The sequence below is a fragment of the Chaetodon auriga genome, chromosome 9, assembly GCF_051107435.1.
Source record: "Chaetodon auriga isolate fChaAug3 chromosome 9, fChaAug3.hap1, whole genome shotgun sequence".
Taxonomy (NCBI): domain Eukaryota; kingdom Metazoa; phylum Chordata; class Actinopteri; order Chaetodontiformes; family Chaetodontidae; genus Chaetodon; species Chaetodon auriga.
In genome coordinates this window covers 10,764,791-10,771,622 of record NC_135082.1, presented here as the reverse complement: position 1 = coordinate 10,771,622, position 6,832 = coordinate 10,764,791, and positions in this window count along the sequence as shown.

Here is a 6,832-nt window from a genome sequence, read left to right as displayed (position 1 = left end):
ACTGTTAACATGCATGACATGACCAGATGTATTCAGTTCTGCAGCTGGACAAAATACATTGAAATTTCTTGACAGGAATCACTTGGGACAGAAAACTGCTCTTGACCTCTGTGGGTTGAAATTTGACAGTATATTGCATATGGCCACATCCAGATGAGCAACATCACAGTGATAAAATATGTTGGAAAGTTTCATTACAGAGACAGCTGAGCAGATTACACTAGACAAGACTAGATTTCTTTCACTGGGGAGAGACCTGAATTATGTGAAATGATGCTGAGTTGAAAAATATTGTTATGTGTTTTCCAGTGAAAATGGTCCACGTCTTTCATACATTACGGCTATTATCCATCTTTTATTTCATTTATTTCCCACTTTTCCAACTTTTCATACTCATTCCACTGCTTCTACATACAAAATGAAGCCATTAGTGAGTGAATGCAAATTATCTCCCAGCTTAAACTATATTTTGAATCTTTCATCTCTCTTCCATTTTCCTAACTAGTCATTCTATTTTCAGCTTTTATCTACGCAGTCATGCTCGAAGACAGAAACTCCATTCAAACTTGTAATGATTCAAATCTTTCACGCATTATGAATTTTATTCAATGTTTAAGTCCCAGCCAGGTCAACAAGTAGTATACTTTGGTGTATTAGAAATATAATTTAAGTATAGAAAAGACGTTATGAGCACACTTTTTGTGCTTAAATTATGTTTGGCAAACTAAAAAGTGTACTCTAAATTGATGCCATTACGTTCTACTTAAATGTATTTAAATTGAATATAGTAATTGTGCAGTACTTAAAGTGGTATTTCAAAGTACTTGTCAAAAGTGTACTTTATTATAAGTGTATTATAAATTGCACTTATGTGTACTTTTAAAAACTGTACTAAATGTATAGCGTGGTGTAGTGTACTGTTGATAGTAATCAAGTGTACTTATGAAAAGTATACTTTATTTCAAGTCCTTTGTAATACACTATTAGCATGCTCAATTAAAATGTACTATTAATTTCACTTAATTTAAAGTATTCTTCAGTATATTTCCAACACATTGGTAATAACAATATAGATGTAGTTCAATTGTGTTTCGAATGTTTGTGTATCACGAGCGTCACTGGTGTACTTCAGTACCATTAAAGTTTGTAAAAAGTTGTATAGTACACTCATTTACTATTCAAGTGGTGCTCAAGGACTACTTGAGTACACTTACGTATACTAGAGGGTAACAAAAATAGCACAAAGTGGACTTTTTACATTCTCTGAAAAGTAATAATTTAATATGTTTTCCCCTGGGCATTCATACCAATTAGATCCTTTCTCACTTTTCCAACTCTTCATACTCCTTCAGCTGCTTATCCATACACATTTAAGTCAGTAGTTAAGTGTTTAGTGTCCACATTTCAACAAACGTTCCACTATTCCACATATTTCATACATTACTGATATTGTTTAACTTTTAAAGCCAGCAATGCAGTCTAGCGTCAGCTTCTCAACCTCTAGCATTCACATCACACTTTCCTCAGAAATTGCCCTCTGGCTGTATTTGTTGTTTTTGTGAAAACCACCACGACATATGATGACTGAAGACATTGAGATAACACTTTTAAAAGATAGATCTAACTTAAAATACAGCAGCGAGACTTACCAACCGACCTGTCACGGAGGAGCCTCTCCTTTACTGATGTCCAGATAAGACCTTTGACTCCTTTAACTGTTTCTCTATAGTTGTAAACATTAATGATTAACACATACTAGAAACATACAGCCAGTAACTCAGCACTTGACATCCTTGTTGTTAAGGGAAAAAAACACACAAAAGCATCCTACTGAAGTGAAATACATCAACCACAGCTGTGGTTTGCTCTCATACATGGCTACATTATGGCTGTTTAAGTCTGAGTAGTAATGAGACACAGCGTGTCACCTCATCATTGGCTGGCCAGCCCTGCCACCAACAATACCTGGCATCATGCCATACAGGTCACCACTGTCGACACCCGAACCCAGGAGCATCTGAACTGCTCTTTTGTTTGAGTGGGGGCTTCTGTTGTCATGGCAATAGCCGCAATCTCTTTGCTTCCATTGAGACAACCCGATGTGACCAGGGGCCTTTCTGAAACAGGTCTCATCAGAACCAATCAGTGGAACAATGCCTTTTTCAGAAAGCACAGATCCATGTTCCTCCCTAATGAGCTCTTCCCAATAAGCCTTCACTTTCTGCCTGCCCTCCTAATTAAAGGGCATATCACAAGGGATTGTCTTGTATTCACTGGATTCATCCATTTACCAAAAGCACGGCCCCCACCTCTTTACTCTGACAGGAAACATTTAACTGTGTTTTTTTTTTTGTTTTTTTTTTGTTTTTTCCCCATTTCTGATGTTTAAAACAAAGTATTTAGAATGGGTGTACACATGAAAACACAATTGGAAAACTAAACCACTTTAAATGGAGATACAATCTAATGTGACCACACCTGGAAAGTTGAAAGTAATCAGTCATTGCACAGGCAAGCTAGACATTTAAGGTCAAAGATGAACTCAATCTCCCAGGGCGTTTATTTAAAATCTGTGTTATGGTCTGACTCATCATGTTTGCTGCATTTCTTCTGCCCTTCTCCCATCTAAAAGGAAGTGGAAATGTTCCAGACAACACATAAAAAGAACACAAGTTCTCACCCAGCTTCTTGTTGTTGGGGAGAAAAAAGCTTGTGAAACAGCACTTAGAGCACCATGGGACACTAAATCTCTCCATTGAAAGCAGAAATTCTTTAAAGCTTAACAGTTCCTTCAGGCAGGATGAGGCAGCTCTCATTGAAGGTTTTACACAATGTCCTCACACCACACTGGAATCATTTCTATGGTCAGACACTCAAATAATAGGAAACAAAAAAAAAAAATTCGTAACACAGTGACTAGCTAAAATCAGGGAAGACCTTGATACAATATCAACATATGCAAGCCTTGGACTCTGATTATGCAACAGTGTTGCCTTCATCAACCTGTACAAGTAATGGCTTTTTGACTTTCAGATACAGGTGTCTATTATCTAAATGATCTGGAAGGACTCTGCTCAGATACGACAGGACGTTTACAGCAAGAGCTACAATGGCTGCACAATAATATATGTATAGACTGACTGGAAATGTTGTGTATGTTTCAAACAAAGCAGTTGTCTTTAGTTCCCTGGATTTTGATAGGATCCCTTTTGATACCACAAGGGTAATTATTTCTGTTCTAAAACAAATGAAAACTATGGCCTAATGGTACTTGCTATATATTGTAAAGTGTTCAGCTGATATAGTTACTAATTGCACTTAAGACAGACAATTGGCTTCTTAATAGGGATACACATGTTTTAGCAGCTAGGAGTCTACAGCTATGCTAGCAGCTCTGTGAGGCTGCTACTTCAGGACAGAGCTGCTTTGAGCTAAATGTGCTAATGTCAGCATGGTAACATGCTCACAATGACAGTGCTAGCATGCTGATGTTTAGCAGGTATAATGTTTACCATGTTCACCATCGTAGTTTTGCATGTTAGCATGCTAACAGTTAGGTAATTGGCACTTCTGTGCATAACAAGAATAAGTACAGTCACACCATGAGCTCTGTGAGACTTAGGCAGAGCAATGCTTTGAGCTAAATGCTAATGTCAACACGCTAACAGTGACAATTCCAACATATGCTGATGCTTAGCAGGTATAGTCTTCAGCATGTTCACAGTCTTAGTTTAATGTATTGACATGCTAGCATTTGCTAATTAGCACAAAGCAGAAAGTGCAACTGAGACTGATATCATGAGGCTGCATGTATTTGGGCCAAATATTGGACAGACAAAATTCTCTTTGGTGGCTCTATACTGTCAAGGGATCACCAAAGGTATTACAATTCATCCAAAGGGTAACATGAATGCCTGTGCCGCATTTCATGGCAGTCCATCCAATATTTGGTAAGACAACCACAAATGTGGTGAGAAACAATTCATTAGGATTCATCCTCTGGGCACCATGAATGCTTGAACAACCTCAAATGTCAATCCAAGCTGTAGTTGTGGGATATTTAAGTCTGGACCAAAGTCATGGAATGACTGACTGACCAACCACTCGACAGACTAATAGTGTTACCCGTATTTGTTGAATTTGCCTGTGATGTGTCAAATGTCAGAAGAAGGATCAAAGTAGGTCAGACTGGTGAAGAGCAGGCTTTTTTTTATATCTCAGGAGATGAATCTCATTCTGTCATTCAGTCAAATCATCTTGTTCAGTGGACAGATTACGACACCTTTTATGAGCACCGTAGGAATTAGATGACATACTTATTCCAGCAATCAGTCTATGAATTGTAAAAGTCTTTGTGGCCCTTTCTCACTAAGGTGAGAAAGAGGACAAAAGGACACTCAATGAGGGAAACAGGATGAAGGGGGAAGTTTAAGGTGCGATTATGGTATAGTATGAACCCTGGGAAACAGGATGAGTGCACTCCCCAAATGGTCATTGTTTTAAGGGACTGATTTACCAATACCAGGCACATGTGACAGCCAGTTGTCCTTTTTGTTGCCAATCAGTATAAAAGCCAAGACATTGTGGAGATCTAGAGAGAACACTCTGCATGAGTCTTCCCTCCATGCTGCATGTATTAAAGAGACCTGATTCATCACACCGAGTCTGTAATTCTTCTGAGAATTAGCAACTCTCAACAAGCAATAAGGAGAATTTCTCTTACAGGACGTACAAAGCCAAAGGTGCAGATTTGTTAACAGCATATATATAGCGATATTATCCATCACATACTCATAAGCAATATCAGGCTGGGTGTTAATGACATAAGACATCCCCGAAATCCATTGCGTTCTAACATCTTATCCAATCAGACTTTGGTTTATGATGAACAGCACTGAACACAACGAGCAATAAAAATATATAAATGGGAGGGCATGTTATAAAACACCACAAAAGCAATTCCAGTAAAATGAAACACACACGCACACAAAAAAGAATGAATTTGAACAGCTGAATGACCCTGGTGTCAGATAAAGTCTTTCCACATATGAAGACAATAGAATACGTTCTGATAAGTAAAGACATGCGCCGGCTCATAAATTAGTGACTTTATGATGTGAATGACAAAGGAATATGATTGAAGTGCAATAAATAATAACAATGATAATGAGAACACACAGGTGTTGATAGTTTCTGTGTCTGATAACATTTATCTAGCATATACCAGGCAGAAGGGAGGGTCCTCATCTCTCGTTTTTCTGTCATTACCATTATTGGGGTTTGGATGGGATTGCACTTACTGTACTTTCTACACTTTTTTTTTTTTTTTGTCTGTATATGTTTTCCCTTTTCTTTATTCCCTTTATTTTTTCAGATGATTTATTTTTCCCTTCCAGTACACAGACGCATTATCACTGTTTTCCTTGTAGGCCTACTTTCATTTCCTGCTACTTTCTACTTCTGCTTCACTACATCTCTTAGGGAAGGTTTGCACTTTTGACCCCCCTGAATTTATGTAACAACTATACTTGCATATTAATTATTAACATTGCACACGCAAAACATATAATTAAGTCGTGATGCATTCTGAGTTAAACCTCCCCACAATTTGGTAAAGTTAGCTTTATCTCAACCAGCTATAACATTCTAATGAGATAGATAGATAGATAGATAGATAGATAGATAGATAGATAGATAGATAGATAGATAGATACTTTATTCATCCCAAAGGGAAATTCACAAGTTCTAGCATATTCCACAAATTTTAAGTAAAAGGCATGCAATAAATAATCTAAAAGCACAGCAAGCAAGGACTTAAAAGTTAAAGGTAAAAAATTTAAAAATGTCCACATGTCGAGTGCAAACAGAATTAAAACTAAAGATGTCCAGTGCAACAGAAAGCAATTTTAAATGTCAAGTGTTTAAATGAGTTTACATGAGATGTCCAGAGTTTAAATGTCCAGTGCAAACAGAAAGCAAGTTAAGGTGCATGTCGAACAGAGTGTTGTACGGATTCCATTGAGAACATTGAGGAATGTTTACATTAATGTTGAACGTTTCCCCCCCTGAGTGGAGTTAAAGAGCCGCATGGCATGGGGGAGGAACGACTCAGGAACTTCCTCAGTCTTTCAGTGGAGCAGGACAGTGACAGCAGCCTGTCACTGAAGCTGCTCCTCTGCCTGGAGATGACGCTGTGCAGCGGATGCAGTGGATTGTCCATGATTGACAGGAGCCTGCTCAGCGCCCGTCGCTCTGCCACACATGTCAGCTGTCCAGCTCTGTGCCCACAACAGAGCCCGCCTTCCTCAGCAGTTTGTCCAGATGTGTAGCGTCCCTCTTTTTGATGCTGCCTCCCCAGCACACTGCTGTGTAGAAGAGGGCACTTGCTACCACAGTCTGGTAGAACATCTGCAGCATCTTTTTGCAGATGTTGAAGGACGCCAGCCTTCTGAGGAAGTACAGTCGGCTCTGTCCACTCCTGCACAGAGCATCTGTGTTAGCAGTCCAGTCCAGTTTATCATCCAGCTGCACTCCCAGGTATTTGTAAGTCCGTACAATCTCCACACAGTCCCCTTTGATGGTCACAGGCGCCGAATGAGGCCTGCGCCTCATGAAGTCCACCACCATTGCCCTGGTCTTGGTGGTGGTGAGGTGCAGGTGGTTGGAGTCGCACCATGTGACAAAGTCCTGGATCAGTGTCCTGTACTCCTCCTCCTGTCCGTTCCTGATACAGCCCACGATCTCAGTGTCATCTGTGAACTTTTGCCAGCTGAACTAAGGCTGTTCATAATTTACAACATGCTTAATAAGGAGCCAGTAATATAGACTATAT